General features: G+C 42.6%; 1 protein-coding gene and 1 non-coding gene across 2 annotated transcripts in view; one reads left to right on the top strand and one right to left on the bottom strand.

The window, feature by feature from the left end:
* The window catches only part of LOC124799143 (E3 ubiquitin-protein ligase mib1-like), a 437475-nt gene that overhangs the window by 303515 nt on the left and 107284 nt on the right, over positions 1–26676 (top strand). The window lies entirely within an intron of this gene.
* On the bottom strand, positions 9110–9186 carry Trnas-aga. Its single transcript has one exon. It is a non-coding gene; the product is annotated as a tRNA-Ser (tRNA).

The raw sequence follows: 26676 nt of genomic DNA, 5'->3' as shown, positions 1-26676 counted from the left end.
GTGTATACACGAGTTGGTTGTTCTGAATCAGGGGAGTAAGATGGTTCGGCATAAAGACATGACAGAATGGCAGAGATCAGTATGTTTGGAAGTACCCTGAATAAAGTCGTATGATTTGTTCTGGAATCAACGGCGACAGTCCGATGCGGCTACAAGAAATGGCGTGCCGCCATTCCTAGCCATTTAAAAGGGCGTAAGAACAGTGATGTTCCAAAGATCTTAACCGCCAGGGACCGGAGACGAGTGTCATGCGTTTTCAGTGACAGGCGGTTTCAGACCCGACAGGAAGTCTTTTGTTAGTCAATACAGATGAGTCACAAACGATATAACAGCGCACGCTGCGACGGGGATAACCTATAATGGACATTTGGAGTCGGGTACCTTGCAGAAGTCCATTGCTCACAGTGTTACGTAAATTGGCACCCCTTCAGGGGCAAAACTACGCAGAACAGTAGCTGACTGCTAGCGTGTAGTGTTTCGACGAATCGTTTTTGCCTCGTTTCAAGTGACTGAAGTCTTCGAGACTACCAACAGTCCAGTGAAACGTTTACCCTCATTATGTTAAAGATGTAGTACAGTGGGTGTTTTCCGTGCCATATAATTCGGATGTTCATCCGCTTCGTGCAAGTCGCTGCTAGCCTATCCCAGTTAATCCTACCGAGCAAAGGAGACCTATAGCTCAATGTGCAATATGAACCGCGTGTCGTTGCTAGCACATCTTCACGTTACTGAGAGGTGTTATCTACACTGAATAATTTCAAGGCCTGGCCGGGATTCGAACTTGAGAGTATACGATTTCCAGGCGTACTCTTTACAATTAATCTTGATCATTCTGTGTTTTTACAGCTGAATATGTAAATGATAACAAAAACCACAACTGCATTTCAGATACGCTTTTTGCGCCGCTGACAGGCTTCGTAACTAATTCGTGCAAAACATATATATCGGAGTTGTGATGTACATATGTCTAGTCGCCATACATAATGCTAAGAGACACGTTATGGAGCATTACGAGCGCATTGAAGCAGTTCGTCGGCCGTCTGGCACAAGTTGAGCCCGCAGCACAAACAGGGAACATACCAACTTGCAGCAATGTGCCGGACTGCAGGTCTCTACTGCTTCTCTTGCTAAACATCCTGACGATGAGATTTTCTTTCCTTCAGGATGATGTGTTGTTTTTCCTCGCTGTTGGCAAAATAATACCTCTGAGAGTCCGTTCTCCATCGACTATTTATTTTGTCGTTGGATGTGAGATCGCTAATTGGAAAAGGTTTTTTCTTTTTTTTCGCAAAATATGACAGTTGTACGTTACAGTGTGTCTGTTGAGTGTAGTAATTGTAATTAGTGCGTGTGTAGTGCGATGTCACATTGTTATATAAGCAGGGAGAGAGTGGAACTCAGTGACTGCACATAGGATGTTCCTCTCGAATAGTACCAATGGGGCCGGCGATCTTAATGTTCCCACCTGACGGATGAATCACCATCAACAGTGTGACATGCCCTCAGTTCATGAGACACTGCGGAGAGGTTTGAAATTTAATCCAGGATACTGACGTATGGTCAAGAACTTTACGCCTCCACCTCTCCTCCCCCTACCGGCCAAATACTGGCGCTGAAAATTACTTCTATCACCAGGATTCGAACCGGCTTACCTCCGAGTCGAGCACCACCGCACAGGCGTGCAATAGCGATCTCAGTTACTGAGGCGGTTTTTTTAACATGATCATGTCATCTAATTAACAAAGTAGCATGTGAAATTTTTGGAAAAAAGAGCAAAGGGAAAGGAAAAACCTAACTGAGATTATTGTGGATTCCCTAGAAAATGATGACATCTGAAAAGGGTTTTATTGCAATTAGCTAAGAATTTAGACGGATTTGTGTAATTACGCGGGGTGTCAACCGGCATCGTCAGAAAGAAAATCTAAGATACCCCCTAAATAAAATTTTTCGTTTCTCATGTATTAAATTTGTGTTAAGATATGCATTTTAAAACGAAGGCTATTCGGAAAGTAAGTTCCGATCGGCCGTGAAATGGAAACCACTGTAAAAATAAAAAATGTTTTATTTGCAAGTTAGATACAACTCCCAGCTCCGACTCAAACTTTTGTCGTTGCGTTATACCAACTTTCCAATACCGTCGACATAGGACAGCCGCCAATGGTTTTCGCCACTTCTCTACGCTGTTCTATATCTTGTTGTGTATGCCAGAATGTTGTCTTCATATTCAGCGGTTCATGTGAGCAGAGATGAAACTCGGAGGGAGCAAATAACACTTCCCATCGAAAACGCTCCAGGAGCATCCTCATTGCCCTTGCAGAGTGTGGCCGAGAATTGTCAAGGTGGAGGAAACGCACGACAGTTATGGTATGTCAGGCGGAGTCTCTCACCAGTCCGTCGTACTTGGCGGGAGACACTGTTTTCCAGGAATCTTTACGTGCTCACTGTGTGCTCAGAACTGGAAAAAAAGTGACGTGACAAAAGAGTGACTTGACGCGATCGACGGGCGCACTGGAGACACTGCTCAATACAGCTGTGCAAAGCGTCATCGGATTTTCACAGTGGTTTCCATTTCGCGACCAATCGGGACTTGCTTTTCGAGTAGCCCTCGTAATTTAAGTAGTAGTTCAAATGGTTCGAATGGCTCTGAGCACTATGGGACTTAACTTCTGAGGTCATCAGTCCCCTAGAACTTAGAACTACTTAAACCTAACTAACCTAAGGACATCACACACATCCATGCCCGAGGCAGGATTCGAACTTGCGACCGTAGCGGTCGCGCGGTTCCAGACTGTAGCGCCTAGAACCGCTCGGCCACTCTGGCCGACTAAGTAGTAGTACTATGTAAATCGTAAACTGGTCAATATTTATGTTTTTATAGTTCTCGGCTAAAATTTATTTTATATCTAATTTTTGCTCCATAAAACATTATACAAATTACTAGTATCCGCTATTTTATGGACTATTCCATGCGCTTGTGTATCGAGAGGAAAATGACTGCCAATATTTCCCCTCATCTTGCTTCCATAGTCCTTATACAGGCTGTACGACTGAGACGACAAAACTGTATAACAGTATTCCTCGAATACCGGCCCTCTGCATTTATTCATCATAGTCGTCTTTCTTCCATAGATATTCCTTCCCGCGCTGCTGCTACGGTCGCAGGTTCGAATCCTGCCTCGGGCATGGATGTGTGTGATGTCCTTAGGTTAGTTAGGTTTAAGTAGTTCTAAGTCTAGGGGGCTGATGACATCAGATGTTAAGTCCCATAGTGCTTAGAGCCATTTGAACCATTTTTATATTCATTTAAGTTATTTAAGCTGCTTCGTTGTACTGCCGTTTGAGGTGTGCTGACCTGTTACGTTCCTAGCAACACGGTTCTGGATTCATGCTGTTCTTGTTGTTAGATCTGCTTCATAACAACGCCAAACGCAGGAGCAGTACTCTACAATTGCTCGAGCTAGCGTCTTCGAGAACCCTCCCAACGAATCCAACTCTTATGTTGGACTTTCGTATCATTGATTTTACTTGAGCGTCCCATATCATTTCACTTCGTAGTATTACATGCTTAAATTCTTTGTTAAACTTGTAAGTGAATATTGCTAGACTCCCTGTGTGTCTCGTTATACTTAGCTTGCTTTTACTAATATTTGAAGAGAACTGTGAATGCATAAAGTATTAGGAAGTTGAGAAAAGTTGTGTGACACACAGAAAAATTTTTTAGTTTGAATGCCAACGCTTTTTCCAGTACATTTTACCATCAGTGATCAGTGTTTTAGAATGAAGGATCTAGATCTTTCGTTATGGACTCGTTGCAGTTTAGTGACAAAAATTAGGATACCGGACTCCCATTTGGTTGACCTGGATTCTAATCCCACTCCAGCAATCCAGGTTTAGGTTCTCCATGGTTTTTCCTAATTCAAAGGCAAATGTCACAACGGTTCCTTTGAAAAGAATTCCGTCGATTTCCCTAGCCTTGCTCCCAGCAATTCTTTCTCCTGTTCAGTTTATGATGGCCGCCTGAAACCCCAGTCGTGTTTTCTTTCCTTTTCTCTTTCTTTACTGCCACAGAATTGTCCGTTTTTTAAATTGTTTTAGAAGTGCTGTCAGTTTTAGTGTATAACACACATTGCAAAACGAACATAATATCGTAGGGAACAAAAATTCATGTAGTGATACTTTTATTCTGTACTTCCCTTCCTTACACCTACATCAGTCAAAAGCAATAATAACAGTTAACCTTGCTGGATCTTCCCACTAGTGTGCAGTATTAAACAGCGCATGTTTCGTTGTCCCAAGAACAGCTGCAGCTTTAGAAGGTCGGTAGAGGCAACGTCATGAATCCACATTTTGTGACACTTTAATTCTTCTCTTAATTTTGCAGCATGTAGTCGTTTACCGATCGTATCTTAGATAACAATTTGGGTTGATACATTTAATCTGCATCTTTTGAATTAATTCATCGGGCTGGAAGTACAATCGATATGTCGTCGTAATAAGGGTTCTTAGAAACATAAGTTATTTTTGTGGCCGTTTTTTCTCTTTTTTTCCTCTCTGTTAACAGCAAATTTAAGACTGAGTTGTGATTGCAGCAGAGGTATTCATGGAGTAGCTCGATGCAGTGGCACGAAAGGTCAAAGGTTACTGTGACTAGTAAGAGATAGGTTGCTTTCATTGGTACGCTTCTAGGTGGGGAACGTTTTTTATGACGTTTTTAGAAAACCACGAGTCCAAAATAAGATTTAGAAGAAAATGATTCATTTATCAGACGCTTTCTTTATCCCTATAAAACATTTGCTTTTTTGTGTCGCGAGGCTGTAATTGTACATACGACTATGCAAATAATTCACTACTTACGGTTTTACGGAAGTTCAAGACAAAACAGAACGTTATGTTTACCCACTAGGCTTCCTGTACGTAAGACATAGAAAGTATCTGCAAGTAATAATAGTTTCATAAATAGGCCAAATTCCTAGTAATTAACTTTAATGAAATATCGTAAGTGCTTCCGGATCGTTGATCAGTAAAGATTTTGATAGATTTTAATCATACATTTGGCTTACTAGTGGAGATGCGACGTGCTGAATACACTTTTACTTATCATGTTACCCTATGTTTTTCTCAAGAGTGGAACATTTGAATATTACCTGTTGTAAAAGCTTTTTGCAATATCTGAATTAACATCAGTTAGGAGTTGACGCAACTGCAGTGTTTAGGACACTACGTTCCTGTTCGGTACTTTTCCCTTTTCAGTCAGCCACCCTGATTTATATTTCCCTTCGTTTCCGTAAATAACTTTAATCGAATACAGCACCTGTTCCTTACTCACGATTAGGGAAAGAAGTTATCTACATTGACCTAACAGTCATTCGCATAATTTCCTCCTCCGGTGTATTCAGCTTATATTAGCGATTAAAACGACTCTATGCCCTCTTTTCTATCCATATACGAGGTGCGACAGTAACGTAATAAGACTTTCCTATCAAAACAGGCTTACGAGAAAGAGATGCTCTTTCGTGTGTTCTCTTTAGCCTTGCACTAGAGAAAGTTGTTGGAGAGAGTAAATTACCGGTGTACAATTGTCTTCTCTTCGAACACAGTGAAGTAAAACTCCTGACATACGCAGCTGATGTAGTGTTACTCAGTGAAACAGAAGAAGAGCTGAAGGACATGTGAAAATCTCTCAGGCAAAGTGCCCGCAAAATGGGACTTTCGATAAACCAAGAGGAAACTGAATATATGGAAATAGGTCGAGTCATAAACCTAAACCCACACTTTGAAATTGACCACAATTCTAGATTCAGAACATTTCATCAGTTCAAATACCGTGGATCGCGCTTCAGCAGTAAAAATATCGTAATACTGGATATTAATGAGAGCATAGCCTCAGGACAAAATGTCTGTACGCTCTAAGCAGCCCACTCAAAGGTAAAGCTTTGTCAGTCACCACTAAAATGAACATGTATATAACGCCATCATCTGCGCAGTAATACTATATGGTTCGGGAAGCTAGACGCTTACCAAGAAAGAAAGAGAAAAACTGAATATTTTCGAAAGGAAAGTGAGGAGAAAAATCTGGGGACCTGTGTAGGAGATTGGCATATGGAGAGTTCGAAAGAACTCTGAAATTTATCAGTTAATGAAGCAACACACTATGGTCCAGAAATTAAAAAGTGAAAGACTGCAATGGGCTGGCATGTGGCTAGGATGGAAACCAATAGAATTCCTAAGAAGGCATTTGAGGGCACTCTCCGAGCAACGAGACCATTGGGCCGTCCTCCCACACGGTGGAAAGATGACGGAGAGGAGGGCGTCGCAGCATTAGAAATCCGCGCATGGTGGAGATAGGCAGCGAGAGATGGAAGATGATGGAAGCAGATCGTTGATGCAGCGCATGGTTTACAGGGCATGTGATCACTGAAAAGAAGTAGTTTTTACTATTAATAGTAAGGCTGTTTTAAAGCACAAAAAATGTCAATGGTTGCAATACTGAGTTAGTGTAATTTCCTCACCTTCCGTAACATCCATAATTTTGTTTGTTATTTTACAGATAAGTAGAGAATTTGATGAATACGTAAAAACAGGTTAGTTATAGATCTGGCGCTCTATTTCTCGCAGTGAAGCCGAACGGGCCTCCGCTGAGGTTTCCCCGCGCGAGTCGCATTTAACCAAGATTATCTCGTGTTAAAGATCTCCGGCAGTTCCGGTTCGGCGAAAATGAAAATATTGCATATGAATGGTTGGAACATCTTTGCAAGTTTCGGTCCGTAAATCGCGCTGTGGCGTTATGGCAGGCGTGTCAGACATGTGGATAAATCATCCACTCCGTATTGTCGCCTTCTCGGGCGGTGGCGGTAGCAGCGGCAGCAGCAGCAGCAGCAGCAGAAACTACTTCAGTGAACTGGATGTGTCTATTTTCTGCATGTCTTATAGTTTTCACGCAGCCGTCTTTTGAAAGGCTAGCAGTACTTGTAAATAACCCTGTACTCGAAGTTGGTTACCAAAATATTATTGACGTTTGTTACGCTAATGACTTCAGACAGGTTTCTCATTGGAAATCGGTAGATGTGATGTACAGATAAACAAGCGATTCCAGTTTCAGAAGAACTGGATGATTTATTCCAGAGAAAGAGCTTCACAAATTGAGCAAGTCAGTGACGCCTTGCTCCGTCTCTGGTCCTTGTGCAAGCATTTATTCGGCTTGGCACCGATTGATAAGTGTTGCCGGATTCCTTCCTGGCGGATTCGTGCCAAATTCTGTCCAACTGACGCGCTAGATCGTCAATATCCACAGCTGGTATGAGGGCCCTGCGCACAGTGCCCCACACGTTTTCAACTGCGGAGAGACCCGGTGAACTTATTGGCCATGGTAGTGTTTGGCAAACACGACGACAAGTAGTAGGATCTCTCGGCGTGAGCAGGCGGGCATTATCTTGCTGAAACGTAAGGCCAGGATAGCTTGTGACTAAGGGCAACAAGTCGGCGCGTATCGTTGACATACTTCTGTGCTGCAAGGGTGTTCCGGATGACAACGGAAGGGTTCTGGTATGAAATAAAATGGCACCTCAGACCATCACTCCTGGTTGTCGAGCCGTATGCGGGATACAGTTGGGTTCGCATCCCGCCTGTGTCCGGAACATCTCCAGACGCGCCCTCTGCCTTGAATCTCATATACTGGAGTATAATTCCCTTCAGTGATGAATCCTGCTTCGAACAGAGCCCCGATGACCTGCGGAGACGTGTCTGAAGACGCCCCGGACAGCGGTGAGATTCGAACCTGACAATCGCCCGTCATACGGCCCGACAACCAGGAGTCGTGGTCTGGTGTGCCATTTCTTTTCATAGCGAGACCCCTTTGTTATCTGCGGCACCCTCACGGCTCGGAGGTACGTCGACGATATTCTATGCCCCATTTTGTCGCCCTTCGTGACAAGCCATCTTGGGCTTGTATTTCAGCAAGATAATGCCCCTCCCCCGGACACAGTGAGATTTCTGCTGGTTGTCTTCGTGCTTCCCAAACCGTTCCTTGGCCACCAAGGTCACCGAATCTCTCCAGTTGAGAACGTTTGGAGCATTATGGACAGAACCCTCCAAAAAGCTCGGTATCTTGGCGATCTAACGCGCCAATTTGACAGAATTTGGGAAGATATCCTTGAGGAGGACATAAAACACCTGCAACAATCAATGCCAAGCCGAATAACTGCCTGGATATCGGTCAGAGGTGGACCAACGCGTTATTGACTTGCTCAGTTTGTAAAACCTCTTGAATAAATCACCTGGTTTATCTGAAATTCCCGGCCTGTGTGGCCGTGCGGTTCTAGGCGCTTCAGTCCTGCCTCGGGAATGGATGTGTGTGATGTCCTTAGGTTAGTTAGGTTTAAGTAGTTCTAAGTTCTAGGGGACTGATGACCACAGATGTTAAGTCCCATAGTGCTCAGAGCCATTTTGTGAAAAGTCTTGCAGTTTTTTTAAATAAAAAAACGTTATTAACATTCTACATCTTTATTCTTCATGTCTACATATTTGCAACCTGAATTGTAGCGTGTAACAAGGTGGTGTATAACGTAGCTAAGTCTTAGCGTGATAAACGGCGTGCTGTAACTGAGCTTCGAATTGGAAAAGCTCGTCCACACATGGAGGAGCGTCTCCTGCAGCATCGCAATGCCAGACCACACACGAGCTCTGTGACATCTGCAGCAATCCGATCCCGTGGGTTCACTGCCATCGATCATCGTCCCATACAGTGCCGATTTGGTCTCATTCAACGCTCTACCTTCGAGGACTTGTCTTTTGTAGTGATGAAGCGATGGAAACAAAGGTGATGATGTGGCTCCGCCTACAAAGTCAAGCATTCTACTGTGACTGTATCAACGAACTGGTCTCTCGTTGGCACAAATGTCTTCGCGGCCAGGTTGACTACGTTGAGAATTAAATTGTGGACATGAAGAATATAGACGTAGAATGTTAATAACGTTTGTTTTATTTAAAAAAAACTAAGAGTTGTCACATAAAAAAATTCGGAGGCATTACTTTCCAGGCACGCTCACGTAAATGCGTACTTTTATAAACTTATGAATTATGAACTTTTTGAAGCATCCTGGCAGATTAAAACTGTATCCCGGGCCGAGACTCGAACTCGGGACCTTTGCCTTTCTCGGGCAAGTGCTCTACCAACTGAGCTACCCAAGCACGACTCACGCCCTGTCGTCGCAGCTTCAATTCTGCCAGTATCTCTTCTCCTACCTTCCAAATTTCACAGAAGTTCTTCGCAGGAGGAAGCTGTGACGACGGGGCGTGAGTCGTGCTTGGGTAGCTCAGTTGGTAGAGCACTTGCCCGAGAAAGGCAAAGGTCCCGAGTTCGAGTCTCGGACTGGCACACAGTTTTAATCTGCCAGGATGTTTCATATCAGCGCACACTCCGCTGCAGAGTGAAAATTTCATTATGTAAATTTTGTTGTCAAAACGTGTAAACGGTATATTTATAATTAAAGTTTTTCAGGATGGTGACAAGTTACACTCAGTATGTTTTATGAATGTCGACAGTTGCTGTTTCCCCTGCAGGTAATACCTGCTCTTGTTATGTTCATAATTTATTTTGCAAGTAATAAGGGGGACAATGTTCCTAAAGTAAATGCACATTCGTGATATCTGATACATTTATTGGTCAGGAAGACTTGCTACCTATTGCAGTTGGCAAAATGTAATGATATGAATGGAATGTGTGCTAAGACCGTTTGTTGTTCTTCCTCAGTAGGTCTCTAGTGTAATATTAACTGCTTCTTCCATTATATGCGAGCACAGTACGTTGTTTGAAATGGACAAAACAAACTGGCTTAACAGTTATTTATTTTTTCACAGTGAAAGATGGTGATAAAGAATTTGTGTTGCGTATTAAGGTGAATTAATACAATGACAAAGTAGCTGATTTACTAGTATTGTTCAGAGTGGTCGTATATTTACGGACAGATGTTTGGCTGTTATATTAAATTTACTATGTTGCTAATAACAGTAAAGAATGATTCAGCAAGTGACCGTCAAGACAAGATTAGACTAATTACTGTGCGACATGAGGCATTTAAGCAATCTTCTACTCGCACTCCATACGCGACTGGAACACGAAGTAGTCCGCACAGGTAGTACAGTGGGAAGTACTTTCTGCCACGCACTTCCTTCGGTGTGCAGCGTACTGATATAGATGTTTTTCAGTTTCACATGCTGAGGAAAAAAGCTAAGCTGAAATGTTTTATGTTTAGTGTCGAATTCAGTAGAATTTCATGTGCAGTATATCTGAACTCCTTACGGAGACGAGATATCTCTTCAAGCGGACGGGAGAAGTGCTTTTATGTTGCGTTGGTTAATACTTCCGGCCCGCGAAAATAAATGGTTTATTCCTCAGGCGAAGAGTGCAGCGACTGAAGAATATAGTTGTAATGCCCTCCTTGTTGGCTGAGCGGCTATAGGAAGAGAGCGCGGAACCCATTGGCGGCGTGCTTTTTGTACCGCCGCAGTATTCATTGATCGCCGCCGCCTCACCCCCGCGCCGTCCGCCCCCAACCCCACTCCGCCGCCTCAAAGGGCGCCCGGAGCGCGAAAACAATGAGAGACATTCCTGCAGCGGCGGATGCGGGGCCGTGCCAAACACATTGTCTTCCCTTGGCGCTCGCACGGCTCCCCGATCTGCCGCAGTCGCAGTCGCGATCCGCCGCTCTGCACTGCCATTTGGCAGCGCTTCCCCGTCCTGACGTATTCCCGACAATAGCGGAAACGCTACGCGAATGCTCGCCGTGCAGTAGTTATCGCCTAGTGCCTTGGTGCCTGTTGATGAACGCGAGTATAGTGTTATACACTGCACAGTTTTACATAATAAACGAATGAATGACCAGATCCTTTGGCATGGTATCTGTGAAGATAGAATGATAGCAAATGGTATCCAGGAAACCGATCAGATATTCTGGACTAATAAGTGTAATGAATATATCTTGGAAATTGTTAGTGTGTGTCACACCAGCATAGGAACTTGGATTTCGTGGTTTTCGCGAGCAATAGCCTTAACCATTAATCTGTCTGAGCACTCATCCCGATCTGACTCGTTCTTTTACTACCAAACGAACATAAATGCTTCTGAACTTGTTAATTTTTGACGCAATCATTTTTTATGGTAAAATCATAACTCATATCGGCCCCCAGCGTCCATCTTCAGATCTTAGCAGGGGGAGAAAATAAAAATTCTCTATTAGGATCATTTTCCCATTGTAGCGTCTGAGGTAGCTATTTTGAGCTGAGCCGGTATCATTGTGTCATAAAAAGTGATTGTATCAAAAATAAACAAAAGTTCATATAAGTCGACCAACGATCTCATTAAACGGAATGTCGAATCTTGCAATAAATTGTCCTCTCTTCGGGAATAGTACCATTAGAGGAAGGGATTCTAGACGACCGTCGCTTACACGTGAGTAGGTGATATTTGTGAAATGAATCAAATACACTAAAATGAACTGAATGGCTCAATGGCTGTGTAATCAATTATTACATTTCATGTTCAGACTGTCTCAACGGATTTCACTGACACTATACCACGTTATTGCATATTCCTTGGTTTAATCTCCATCGATCCATTCATTTCATTTCAATGAATTTAATTCATTTCATATGAACTGTGGCTGGGTCAGCCACAGTTCTTTATGGTTTTGTCCTCTTGGTGTTTTTACCCCATATCCCTGCGAAAACATTTCGTAGTAGTGTTCGGAAATCATAAATGGAAACTTCAATGACACCACGTGTCAGTCGGGCCTCTAGGCCACCTCATATTAACTAATGGTTAAGAGGACTGGTCACTAGAACCAGGCAATCTGAATTCACTTCCCTGTTTGGCAGAGATTTATCAAACAGTAGGAATTCTTCATCTATACGTGTACTTATCTCCTAGCGCGTCGTCGTCGTATCTGTAACCTTGTACAGAATCCACCTCATGCCCAAAGCTCTGGGTTTGGCACAAGTTGGCGGTGCGGTGTCTGAACCGCACAGCACCAATTTCCTGGTATACAGCCTTGCACTCTGAACCGTCTGCGAGTCGTTTCGTTTGTAACGTAGAGCAGGTCTTCCGCCAGTGCAAAGCACGTTTGCTGGCGACTACCTTTTGCAGTCAGAGCGAGTGAATGGTCTTGTGTTGCGTGGGTCATCAGGGGACCGCCACCTTACTGAATCCACTGTCTGTGGAGCATCTCGAAAGCTGTCTCGCGTACAGCCCACGACACGTTTATGGACTCTGAACTCACCATTACTTCTGCGTGGTTTTTCACATTTCTGACAGCAGCCAGTGTCACAGAGATCCTGTACATGATTCATGCCTGGGATTTTTCTCACTTGAGTGACGCTCTACTGCTTCTCAAGTCAGACGAAACTACGACATTGTGAAAAGTTCGAGTGCACGTACAACGATACACTTACTTTCCGATGTAATTCCATTTTAGGTCAGTGCACTCTGTCGAATATTTACAGAATGTGAGCATATTCTACAGTTTTAACTGCAATGTTGCAAGGTATGCAGAAATCGCACTCTTCGTTACTCTTAATTCTTTTTCCAGCCACAAATTTCTTTACCTATGGGAATATAAAGTCACAGAAGGTGCCAGATCTGGTGAAAAATTGTTTCAGCAATTCATAATCTCCTTTTCCCCTTTGTCAGAATTCTTGTCGGCAGGTACATAATTCCTATGATTCTTTTTTTTTTCTTTGTTTCCCAACTGAGAGCCTCTACCTCTTCTCGTGTTTTTTGTATCCCGTTGGTACAGAGGAGTTCCATAATATTTGCCCGTTATTGTTTCACCCGTTGCAAGTCAATAATACGAAGAATCCTGTATACGTCCATGAAAAGATCCTTCCGTGGATTTTGTGGCGCAGAGCCAGTGGAATCCACACACTGCTTTGTATCTTGCGAATAGTAGTGGGCCCGCGTCTTATCAACATTGACAAATCGCTCCACGTAAGCAGGTGGAATCTCTTTGTAAAAGTTCGAAATTTGCCCAGAAAATTTGTTTGGAATTTGCTTCTTGTCAGCTTTCTCCAACTACGGCACAACTTGGGCATTTGAAATGCATGACGCTCTCTATTCTGTCTACGGCGTAAGCTTTTTCATGTACCCGTAACAGCCATTTGCCCAATGGGAAATTGTATCCTATCTCGATGTTTTCATCCGTGGCTGCTGTTTTAGAATGTCCGTACGCGGATAATCTCCGGAAAATATTTGCCCACGTTTGTATTCAATAAACAATTTCTTAACTAATAAAATAATAAAATTATAAACAGCCGACCAGTTGCAATGGATAAAGAATTCTTTTCCTAGGTTTCAACAAATTTAAATTTATCTTCTTCAGAAGGTGGCCTAAGGACAATGAACATCATAGCTTACATTAGAAAGGTATGAAACTTAAGTCAAGAATAGATTTTAACACAGATTAGAGAGCTCTTGCATTACAAAAATATGAGAACGACGACTGGTACTTACAATTTTACATTAGTATGGACTGATGTATCATCGCCGTTTTTACAAATGTCTGCATAGATCCCTAAAAATAGGGTTTGTCACGTAAATATAAATTAGTACATGGATGTTGCAGAGCTCACAACCGACTGGGTGTAATCGGCCAGCGTAGTTACTCTGCGGCCAGGGCAGGTGGCGCTCATGGCGCGAACCATGTGCCGATTGGCGTACAAAAGCAACGTGTAAATTATCAGTATTAATAACGTCCTTAGATAAAGTAACAATAAAAAGAAGGAAAGCGTTTAACACTCCCGCTATAACAGTATGGGAGCCTTGGTACAATTAATGTAGTTATACATCAAAAAGGCAGGTGGCGCTTACGCCGAGAGAGTTACGTACAGTGGCATATACAGCCAGAATATAAAAATTAGATTACAGTATTAGTGAAGCCCACACACGGTATATATGTCAGAACTTTAAAATTGATAATAATAGCTCTTAAGACAGAATTACGAACCCTGGTCCACAATCCAGTTAATACAGATTCGCAGGGAACCAACGTTTTAGAGCCAGACAAAATCACATAAGGGCCGATGTAGTGGCAGCCATACATCGTGAGAAAACCACATTACATAAAGGGTAGTGAGCTTAAAGATTAGAAAGTGCATCATAGCTTCCTGAGAAAATAGACCACTGAGGTTACCAGCATTAATGTTATACCATAAACAGTACAGGTTTAAAGCCTTCGAAAAATTGTCTACAAGCAAGGTTCAACTGGTCGTTCAGTATATTACCGTCTTTGAGCTCTAGATGTTTAAAAATTTGTAACTCTTCCCACAGATCTAGTCTACGCCCTTTGACTTGTCTGTGTAGGATAACCGTGTCTTCTAACTGTTTAGGCGTATGGCCGGCTATCAAGAGGTGTTCAGCAAAAGTAGAGTTGTGTATATTCGCTCCTTTTTTACCTAATAGGTGTTCTTTATATCTTGTTTTCACAGCTCTGCCTGTTTGACCAATATAATATGAAGGGCAGTTATTACAGGTTAGTTTGTGCAGCTATGTTTAAAATACTGAAATTTCTTAACTGTTGAAAATGACGAGCCAAACGCCTTTTAAAATCTCACCGACTTTGAATGAACATTTGTTGGTGATAAATCGTCGAAACCAAAACATTTTATTGTGGCACAGTATTGCAGATTATCATTTTCAACTAAATACACACAAGTCGACCTTCAGGAATTCACAGTTACATTTAACTTACGTTGTTGCCCTTTACGTGCCATCATAACAAAAACAAAATATCACTACTGTCGCAAAGCCGACTCCTCAGCTTCGCGTTTGTCAGTTGCACCGCACCCCACGTGTAATACTGTCGATGGTAAGAACACCGCCCGCGCATTTTACGGGATACGGTCACTGTGTTTGTTCGTTTGTCTGCATGTCCGAATGTGTGTAGTGGACGCCAGTCCTCCTTTCGCCAAAGTTAAACATGCTTGCTTAAGACCACGTTTCGAAAATATTGTCAGTGAGTGAATGGAAAAGTATTTTAATTAAAAGATACATCCACCAAAAAACTTGTTTCAAACTTTATGCAAGGACAGACCATACCCAATTTCTAACCAAAAGTAGGCGGGTCTTAAAGACTTCATTATTGAAGCCTCGTGTTTATCTGTTTTAGTTTAATGTTGCAGCAGAGAATTCGCTTGAACGTGTTATGAAGTAATGGTGTAAAAAAAAAAATGGCTCTGAGCACTATGGGACTTAACTTCTGAGGTCATCAGTCCCCTAGAACGTAGAACTACTTAAACCTAACTAACCTAAGGACATCACACACATCCATGCCCGAGGCAGGATTCGAACCTGCGACCGTAGCGGTCGCGAGGTTCCAGACTGTAGCACCTAGAACCGCTCGGTCACTCCGGTCGGCTGTAATGATGTACATTCATTAGATTTTATACAATGATTTCCTTTTAACAGTCTGGTGAGATTAAAGAATTAGTTTCTACCACTGTCATTATGTTACATCTGCTTATAAGACGGTTCCCCCGTTCGGCTGATGCCGCAGATCCAGCCTTTGGCCACTAAATGTACGACGGTTATTTACCGCCAGCTTGAAGCTGACAGCTAAATATAAATTCCTGTGGACGTTGGACACGGTGCAGAGCGAGCTATAATTCAGATCCTGGCCATTGCAGCTGAAAGACCGATGTGCGGAGATCACTCCCAGGCTTGATTTATTCTGGTCTGAATAAGAGCTTATTTTAAATATTACGGAGCGTCGTTTAGCGTTACAGATGAGACGTCAGTCTTTGGCACGTAGGTAATTCTTCATAGGGGACAGCTTGGAACTGTCAGCCGTAACTGCCGTCCTGATTATTGCCCGAACACTATTTCGTCCCTCATGCTAGTGAAGGTATATTATACAATCACAAAGAAAATAAAAAGTCGGCATAGCGTTCTGTATTTTATTGTTGTATTTTTCTGTTATTCTAAGCAAACATTTTCATTGGGCGTTAACGAGATTTTGGTAGTGAGCTAGCAACGTTCACAGAAAGTAAGTTTATTTCAAATAGCTGGATCTTATTTCGATGTTGCATACTTCACTGCAACGAATATCCTTACAATGGAGTACGTCGTCGTCGAAGTGTGTCGTTACTGGCATGTCATGATTGGTCACTACCCCTGCGGCTAGTTAATACGTTTACTTGATAACATACATGTTGCAAAGAGAACAACGGTTGCCAATTTTGAAATCGCAGAAGCAGATGTCAATAACGTGTTCTGATTGTAGCTGATAAGATATGACGAAAATAGTAAATAAAAGGTAAGGCGAGAAGAGGGCTTTGGACAGAATAGAGTGCTACAGCAGGAAGTCGCTTAACCTAATGATACTATCGGCTGTTATTTTAGTTTGCCATTTAGACAGTAATTTAGTGCAAACCTGAAAGTCGTATTCTTGCTGTATTTTGGTCTGTTGAGTTGAATGTCCAGCCTGGTTAACGATTCTATTTGTCTGAACATTATTTCGGAAGCTGAAATAATTTTGTCAGGTGCGTAAACGTGCTGGATTGCAGCCCCGATGACGGGCGGATGTGGTGGGCAACCAAAGCCCTCCGTAAACATCGGAAAACATATGCTTATACGCACAGTAAATAGCTGGTTGGTGACTAGAATTGAACTTCGACATTGAGGTTTGTAACATTTAGACCCAAACGCGATATACTGCTGTACACGCCGGGAAAATTAACTTTGCACAAATTGACCTATACTTACATACGTTAGGTCCACGAACTTTTGTTTGAGACAGTAATCAAGTTAGATAAAATCCCCCATTTCCGAATAAGATTTTTCGGACTGTTTCCCTAAGTTGTAAGACAACTTCCAAAACTGGAAATCTGTCAGATGTTTCCACTTGTGCAGTGGGCTTAGGGAAAAAGGCGGTCGCTTTTTCATATTGTGGGGCCGTGGCAGTGTTTCGCGCATAACCATCGCCCGCAGCACCTAGTGGACACGACGAGACGACTCGCCGAAATATTGTTCAGCAAAATGGAATCTTCGATGGATACGAGGACTTATGTCTTTGAGCCGTTTTCTTTCTGTTTCTCTCTCTCTCTCTCTCTAAGCTCATTTATTAAAATGCTTTGTAATGAAAAAATACAGTGACAATTCAAGAATGCGGTGATTACGGCAATTGCAGTTAAAATTTTTTGAGATACTACGTAACCCCAAGAAGAGAGCCAGAGCCGGCCGCGGTGGTCTAGCGGTTCTAGGCGCGCAGTTCGGAACCGCGCGACTGCTACGGTCGCAGGTTCGGATCCTGCCTCGGGCATGGATGTGTGTGATGTCCTTAGGTTAGTTAGGTTTAAGTAGTTCTAAGTTCTAGGGGACTGATGACCACAGTAGTTAAGTCCCATAGTGCTCAGAGCCATTTGAACCAAGAGAGCCAGAGGCACGAAGACATTGGATTGGGAGGGCCGCGATTCAAATCCCTATCAGGCCAGGAAACAAAAGAAAAATTCCGGGTAGGTATTAAAATCCATGGAGAAGAGATAAAAAGTTTGTGTTTCGCCGATGACATTGTAATTCTGTCAGGGCTAGCAAAGGACCTGGAAGAGCAGCTGAACGGAATGGACAGTGTCTTGAAAGGAGGATGTAAGATGAACATCAACATAAGCAAAACGATGATAATGGAATGTAGTCGAATTAAGTCGGGAATTAGATTAGATTAGATTAGAAAATGAGACACTTAAAGTAGTAAATGAGTTTTGCTATTTGGGGAGCAAAATAACTGATGATGGTCGAAGTAGAGAGGATATAAAATGTAGACTGGCAATGGCAAGGAAAGCGTTTCTGAAGAAGAGAAATTTGTTAACATCGAGTATAGATTTAAGTGTCAGGAAGTCGTTTCTGAAAGTATTTGTATGGAGTGTAGCCATGTATCGAAGTGAAACATGGACGACAAATAGTTTGGACAAAAAGAGAATAGAAGCTTTCGAAATGTGGTGCTACAGAAGAATGCTGAAGATTAGATGGGTAGATCACATAACTAATGAGGAGGTATTGAATAGAATTGGGGAGAAGAGGAGTTTGTGGCACAACTTGACAACAAGAGGGGACCGGTTGGTAGGACATGTTCTGAGGCATCAAGGGATCACAAATTTAGCATTGGAGGGCAGTGTGGAGGGTAAAAATCGTAGAGGGAGACCAAGAGATGAATACACTAAGCAGATTCAGAAGGATGTAGGTTGCAGTAAGTAATGGGAGATGAAGAGGCTTGCACAGGGTGGAGTGGCATGGATAACTGCATCAAACCAGTCTCTGGACTGAAGACCACAACAACAACATCAGGCCATTCGAATTTCCGCTTTCCATGCTTGCCCTAAACTGCTTTAGGTGAATATCGGATATTTCCTCAGAAAAGAACACGGACGATTTCCTTCCCCATCCTTGTCGTACCCTAGTTTGTGATCCATTTGTAATGACAGGTTGCCAAATCGTAATGTTTCTTCCCTCCAAAGGGAAGTTGCAGTATCTAAGTGAAGTAGTGGGAACGGAGAAAAGTGAACGCAAAATAACGTTATAGTTCTGCAGTATAATGTAATTTAAAATGATACATACATGCCCAGCGAATACGTTTGTAATTTTTCGCCGGTTGTAACTTCTATTAGGAACTGAAAGACAAAATATGTGTCAGTGTTTTACTGAGTCGTACTTAATATAATATCGTCTGCTTTGAAAATATGACGTGAAAGGCTCACGGCTTAGCGAGACAACTCTTGTATTGTGCCGTGGCGCCGGTGCACTTGATTCGTCCCTGAAATTTCATCGTTCGACCTTCTTCGGTCGCTTTGTAGCACATTTCCAGCTCGCCTTCTGTAGCATGTTTCTTCCAAGGATTTTTTCCTGTTGTCATTTATCGCTTTTTCACCTCTGGAAATGATTTGTGTGTGTTGTTCAGAGTGCACGTTAAGATGTGGCCTCTGTGGCTGCCCAAGCGTGTCAGTTCAAAGATCCTAGAATGGAACGGCGATGCCACTTCCAATAGGACCATGCCTAGTAAGTCACAGCGGTCTTCCAATCACCAATCGTGGTGATGACAACTTTACTTTTGTGTACAAATGTGTTCGTAGCGGGCAAGCTAACGTGCAAACGGTTAACAAGGCATTGTATCCAAGTTGGATGTGAACGTGTCCATTAATTAGATTTTAAGAACGGCATTAGCAGACCTTTAACGAAAATTCATCCTGTGTACCACCACAAGCAGACTATGCACTCGTAGACTAGTCTCAAAGCTCTTTCTCCCTGTCATGTCCGTAACTTAACAGACACAATAAATATCCCAAAAAAATAAATAAAAGGGTAACAGTCAACTGATATGCTTCTGTTTGAATCTCTTCCGTGGCGCAAAAATGAACAGTAAGTAGCTGGTTGACTTGCTAGGTACTGAACTACACCAGATGGGACAACGTTGAGACATTATGTACTTCTGTATGGATCAACAATTGAACGTACGAGGTGTGATCAAAAAGTAACGGGCATTTTTGATTTCTTAAAGAATCTGTATTCATTCATCATGAACTTTGTCCCGTTCAATGTAATCACCCTCAGATGCAATGCACTTGTGCCAGCGCGTTTTCCAATCATGGAAGCGCTTCTGAAACTCAATTTTCGTTGTTCAGGTCCTTCAGCGATTCTGTTTTCATCTCATCAATGGTGGCAAGCCGACGTCTTTTCATGGTTCTCTTCAGCCTTGTGGTACAGAAAGAAGTCGCAGGGGGCCATGTCCGGCGAATACAGTGGCTGAGGCAATATAACGGTTTTGTTTCTTTGCCAAAAATATCACGAACAAGCATTGCGGTGTGAGCGGGAGCATTACCGTGATGCAATGCCCACGAGCGGTTTTTCCACAATCCTGGTCGTTTTCTTGGGATTGCGTCACGCAAACGGCGCATAACTTCCAGGTAGTATTCTTTATTGACCTTGCGACCATGATGCACTACCATTGTAATCGAAGAAAACAGTGAGAAGAATCTTTACATGTGATCGAACGTGTCGATTTTTTTTCGATCTTGGCTCTTCAGGCAGTTTCCATTGGGACGATTGGGCCTAGGTTTCGACGTCGTACCCGTGTATACCCATATTTTGTCACCTGTTATAACATTCTTCAGAAGTTTTGGATCGTTGTCGACTTTATTCGGCAATTCCTGAGCGATGCCTACACGACGTCGTTTTTGGTCGAAATAACATTTTCTGAACAAACTTTGCTGCTACATGTTTCATGCCCAAAACATCCGAAAAAATTGCTTGGCACGAGCCAAAGGATATACCGACGTCATCAGCAATCTCTCTGATGACGATTCGGCGATTTTCCAGAACCATTTTCTTTACTTCTTCCACATCATAAAATTGATGTGCTAGGGCATCCAGGGCTGGTCGACCTCTTCAACCTCGTCTCGACGTTTATACCTCTCGTAAATTCGTGTCTTACTCATAGTAGATTCGCCAAAAGCCACAATCAACATTTCGAATGTGGTGCTGCACTTTACTCCATTTTTAAAGCAAAATTTAATGCAGATCGTTGATCCATGTTTTTCGAAAGTAGAGATTCGCTGAGTTGTTGAAAACACACAAAACCTTTTCAACTGTCAACAATACTCATGATATTCAAAACAGCTGAAAATGCAAACAAACATCAGGAGCATGTGTACCAGAAAGATAAAAAAATTGAAAATCGCATGTATAAATCCCGCTATGACTCGTAGACTTCCTTGTTGCTACAGGCACTATGAGCTGTTACAGTCAGTCGTTGGAGCGTTAGCAGAAATTAGAGTGAAGAAGAAAGTAAAAAATTATTTCAGTCCTAAAAGTTGTACATGATAAAAGGGAGTCACGGAAGTTTATGGGTCATCATGCGTGTATTAGTTTCGACTTATAATTTTCTTTTATTTAATCTTTCAGTAGTCCCTGTAAATGTGTACACAATAGCCCCAGAGAAATAAAGACCCACATGCCCACATGTGACTAACAAATACAATAGTTGTAATAGGAAAAAGGTAGACATGAAGGCTGGAGAACGTACGAGGGTGGTTTGAAAAGTTCTCGGAATCACCACGAGAGGTCAGCGCTAGCGCAACGAGTTGTTCACGCGATATTTATTGGACTGTTGCTTGTAAACACGTGCCACGTCAGTGCTCTTGGAAGAGGGTTCTGGCGGTGACATGGTTCTGTTGTTGTTCCCACGTAGTGATTTGCGAAGATGGAAAAAATCGAGATTCGAGCAGTGATTAAGTACTTCGTAAAGAAAGGTATTTCCAGAATACACTAGGGGACTCGGCTCCTTCATATTCAACTGTTGCCAAGTGGACAAATGAATTTAAATTTGGTCGGTAGAGCTTAGATGATGATCCACGCAGTGGTCAGCCAAGATATCACTCCAGAAATCATTGCAAAAGTGCACAAAATGGTCATAGAGGATCGTCGACTGAAAATGCGTGAAATTGCCCATGCTTGCCAGAGGTCATCTGAAAAGGTATATCAAATTTTAACCGAAGAATTAGAAATGAAAAAATTATCTACAAGATGGGTGCCGCGACTGTTGACGCCGGATCAAAAACACATGCCATCGCCATGGCAAAATTACACAAACTAAGGTATGAATTGTTACCACGTCCACCTTATTCACCTGCTATGGCTCCGTCAGACTTCCATCTCTTCTCAAAACTGAAAATTTTTCTTGGTAGACGATTGATAGCCGGAGTTGACAACTATTTTGCAGCCCTGAAGGATACTCATTTTCCAGATGGGACCAAGTGCATTAATCTAGAAGGAGACTACATTGAAAAATAAAAACGGTTCAGTGTTGTAAATACATTTTTTCTATTCTGTTCCGAGAACTTTTCAAACCACCCTCGTACTTCCTCAGCGATAGGTTGGAGGACGAGAATACATGACTGAATCGTAATAGTCCATGTGCGATTTTTATATATAGAAGTATTTTTGCATCCTCCGTAATGATGCTGAAAATGGGAGTGTGATTGCGTCCTCGCATTCTTCAAAACTGACGGCAGACTTCATGTCTTTACGATCTGTGATTTGACTTATATCACAAATTTGAGAATATATAAGTTGAGGCCACAAGCATGATCCCGAGAGATAAAAATGACAAAAATGTTTACTTTGCGTCACGTATGTACGCGCACTGATAAGCTATGTTTAGAGTTACAGGGTTTCGACATAAATACGGGAACACCGCGAGAAATGCATTCTTGAATAGAAACGCAGATGCTAGTCAAGCTTGCAGGTTGCGTTGTTATGTTTGACGTTGAACGGTACCTGTGCAGTGCTTCCGCACAATAATTTCGATGTACTTACCTAAATTTTTTATGTTCTACCCGGCGAGCTCAGAGCCAGGAGGCCAGTTAGGGGCCGGTGCGCCAATCGGAATGTCAACACCAGCGTCCCGCCGATGTAGCTGAAGACAGGGAACCAGGCGAGCATAGCCACACAGCTAGGGAACCAGCAGCGCAAACTCCGCAATTCCACATAACAGGGCCGTATGAAGTAACACACGGGAACTTCGAACGTCAGAGCGACACTGAAGTAGTCAAACGTTACTCGGCTACTCAGAATAGTTAGCCACCACAGCGAAGTAAGGGGCACTGACTAGACCAATAAACAAGAGCCACACCATCGTAGGCGCAGTTTCGGCTGTGGAAATAACGAGACGTTTGGTGCCCAAAGACAGATCCAGTCGTGACGCCATTCTGTTTGTGTCACTAGAACCGGAGAGAAACTGCGACAGGCTGATCGATAATGGTCGACCTGCTACCCAATTGCTTACTACATTGAGAGTGAATCGTAGATGATCTGCAAGCTGTCATCCTCACACCATCCAGACCCGGCGCGTTCGCACAGCCGCCTGACTGACTCGTAACATCTGCTGCAGTCGTGGTCAATCGTAGGTGGATGACAGGGTCCATTCATCAGGACAACCGAAAACATGGACCACACTGCACCGCAGAAACGTTCAGGGCGAATGCCGCCTGCCCGTCTCCACAACACATGGCCGCCGCACACTGATCCGTGGCTCCGACACCACGTTTCGTTGACGGGCCACGTCAGCACTTCCTCGTCACTTGGACTGATGCTCGGCCACTGTCCTACGCACAGAAACACTTTATAGTTCTGTAAACTCAGCCTGGCAAATTGTTATTACATATACCGCTGTGCCCTAACGCCTCGGGAAGTAATCTGGACTACTATTCCCCCACACCCGTACCTCCTGCACAGAGAGCGACTCCATCCGCAGGGTCGCAGCAACACGTTGCGTCAGTCGTGGTCAGAACAGTGTTAAGTGTATTGTGAGTGCAGCATGTTGGATCCATGAGACTTACAGCGTGGGTAAATTATTGTTGGTCGTACGGTGGGTTCTTGCATAACCAAGGAAATCAAACTGTTTGGTATTTCAAGAGACACAGTATCGAAGGTTTATATTGCTTACAGCGAATGCGGAAAACATCGTCCGCTAATTTACAAGGCGGACGAATGTACTTCGTGACGGGCACTGTCATACAACACCTACAAAAGTCACTGCAGAACCGAGTGTCGCCCTCCCGAACCTTGGCAGCATCAAAACAACACGAAGGTAACTCCATAAGCAGACAACTGCAGGGCGATTTGGAATTCCAAAACCACGCATCGGTGATGCAAATGCCCGTAAAGGGAAAACGTGGACCCGAAGCCTTAAAACCTGGGGCCGAAAAGTCATAAAACCTGGACTATGGAGCTATGGAAGAAAGTTATTTGGTCGGACGAATCTTGTTTCATACTGTTTCCAACTTCTGGTCGAGTTTACGTCCCGAGAATGAAACCTGCCGGGGGTTGGGTGGTGATTGTGGCAGCTGTAATGTGGTATTTCGTAGGCCCATGGTTAATCTGCTAGGTCGTATTTCTGGCATGGATTATGTGGCCATTTTTGCTGATCAGGTCAATTCCATGGTACATTGTTGATGCTGTGTTCCTGTTCACGCAGCTCGCGTCGTCCAGGATTAGGTTCGTAAGCACAGGGATGAATTGTCGCATCTTTCCTGGCCATCACAGTCACCTGATCTCAATATTATTGAGCCTTCGTCGTCTACTTTGGAGAGAAGGGTGCGCGATCGCTATCCACATTCATCGTTACTCGAACTTGCCACCATTTTGCACGAAGAATGGGATAAGATTCCCTTGAAAACCATACAGGACATGTATTTATCGATTTCGACTGGATGCTGTTTTGGATGCCAACGGGCTTCCCACTGTGTTAGGCACGCTAATGTGTTGTGTTTCTGGTTTTTCTCTATTTTTGTCCAACGCAATGATGCGCTGTAAGATAACCTGCGGTATGGTCTTTGTGGCATGGTCACAGACGGCCCAAGCGATTCAGATATCTAACCGGTTTCTAGTTTTTTTATCGTTTCCATTCTATTTACTCCAAACGTCTTACAGTCTCAGAACTTAATGGGCAACCCTTAATTCTTTTATACAAACAGGCTACAATTACCTCCAATAATTTTAGCGTTAGATTATTGCTGCATGGCGAACACTTTAACGAGTAACGTTGGTAGGAAGTGGCGTCACATGTCGCACCGCCTATTGCAGGGTGACGGACTCTGTCTTACCCACGTGGGCAGATTCTGCTCCGTGCCGGCACTCCTTTGAGTAGCACATGCCTTACGATTCAAGAGCCGTTGTTCCTATAAAGAACCACTTACGGAAGTTGATGCACATACATTAGAATGTCTAATGCTCCCTCCACGTTTCCTTATCGTATGCATCTCAGTGTTATGAAGAAAATAGATAACTAGTTAATTTTTTTGAGGTGGTTTATTGAAACTACTATCTATGATGCGTTGCTAATCTTTCATTGTTTAGTCTTACGTTCACCATTTGCAGTATCCTGTTGCTGTTGATACCTTCACACACATTTTTCGATATTCGTGAGTGCCATAGTTTAATCCACTTCGGCGCAGCCCTGCTTTCTACGTATTATTTTCTTTTAACGAAGTGTGACACCTCTTAATACGCCTTCCATCTGCTCCTATTTTTTGTGTAGATAAGGCGATAAATAAAAGATAAGCTTTTATAATGTGCCGCGGAAGTGTTATCTATATTTTTCTTATATTCGTAGTCCATAGCTTCGTTTGTTCTTCAGTTTTTCGCAGGTGCATCGAACCTGAAGTAATCTTAAAGTTTTAGTTTTAAGTACTCACCATCTCTTCTCGAGAAATACTGTGACAGTATTAGAACCATTTTCATTTCTTTGCGTAAATTTAAAGAATCTGTGGCGCGTTTTCTTATTCTTTATTATTTTTTTCACGGATTATTCCCGAGTTCGTTTCTGAACTGCCTGAGAAATGTTTTCCCCCTTGTTTGCCCTTAAAAGTGTCTCTACCATACAAGCCTAACAAACTATTGTTGTTCAAGGATGTATTTGATGCTAAATTTGTCTTAGTGATGCACATTTTTGCCAGGCTGTGAAACAGCAAGAAATCAGTTTGTGATTTTCGTCTTACATCGAAGTTTTAACTTACTAGGATAGGTAACATTATACTTGTTTCTTTTTCTGTTGTTTTCTAGGACACAAACAATATTTATATTTTCTCGGTTTCTTTAACTCTGGCGTTCGTTCCATTCTAACCCCTTCACAGTCATCCAGAAATGGATCTTTCGCTTGAGCATTGAAGACATCTCGTTGCTCCCGCCATGAGTGTTTTGTAGTTTAGAAGAGTACAGAATCCGTGTACACCAGGTGTAGAAGTGATCTACATAGAAATTTGTTGTGGATCAGTTATGGCCAATTTTAAATGCTGACTTACTATGTGCTTCGCATCAGTCAAATGAAAGAGATGATGGAACATATTTTGCTCTCGAGAACTTAGGTAATACAGGAGAACAGCATTGGTAGTTTAAAGTAAATAAGTGAAGTAGGTAGAAAGCAATTAAACACTTTTTGGAATGCCATATTTATTGTAAAATGACTTTTTTGTATCATCAGGATACAGGATCAGGTTTTTACGTCAATGAAAGTAAAGAGTGGTGCTTTGTCACTGAAATTCCTTAAAACGATCGTGTATTTTGTTAAAACGGTCCAACTCGATACTTCTCACGCATCGTCGAATTTTGTTCTCCTTATATTGATCAGTAACTAATAAGTTATTTGCACGGCCTCCTGTTTGAGGTACTTCGAAATGTTTGGTACTTTCAACCAGTCATTTAACATCAGTTACCTTACATCATCGAAAGCAGGCAACAGGCCATTTGTAATACCTAGTTCAGTCATTATGAATGCATACTATGGAGATATTATTTCTGTTTCTGGGAACTACACAGTTACGCCAGTGCAGTGTTGCTGGTTTCGTACCGCAAGAGGTAAGAGCACCTATATGATAGTTGCTGTATAATTACCTATAGTAATAAAACTGCAACAGTTTCATGCAAAGAATAAAATAGCCGACAGTCGAGTAGAATTTATAGTTAATTTTATGAAAGATGGTTCAAAAAATTTTGATGTGGAGGTAATTATAGTGTCTTCATTAATTCGTTCAGTAGGAGATAACATGAAGAACGAAGTTGTAAGGGTTTTGTGTAGGCTTACGGACAATAAAACAGGACTGTTAGAGAGAAGAGATCGAATAATGTTGGGTACGGTTGCATTTCGC

This window comes from Schistocerca piceifrons, chromosome 5 (assembly GCF_021461385.2).
Source record: "Schistocerca piceifrons isolate TAMUIC-IGC-003096 chromosome 5, iqSchPice1.1, whole genome shotgun sequence".
Taxonomy (NCBI): Eukaryota; Metazoa; Arthropoda; class Insecta; order Orthoptera; family Acrididae; genus Schistocerca; species Schistocerca piceifrons.
This window is presented reverse-complemented; position numbering and strand designations above follow the sequence as displayed.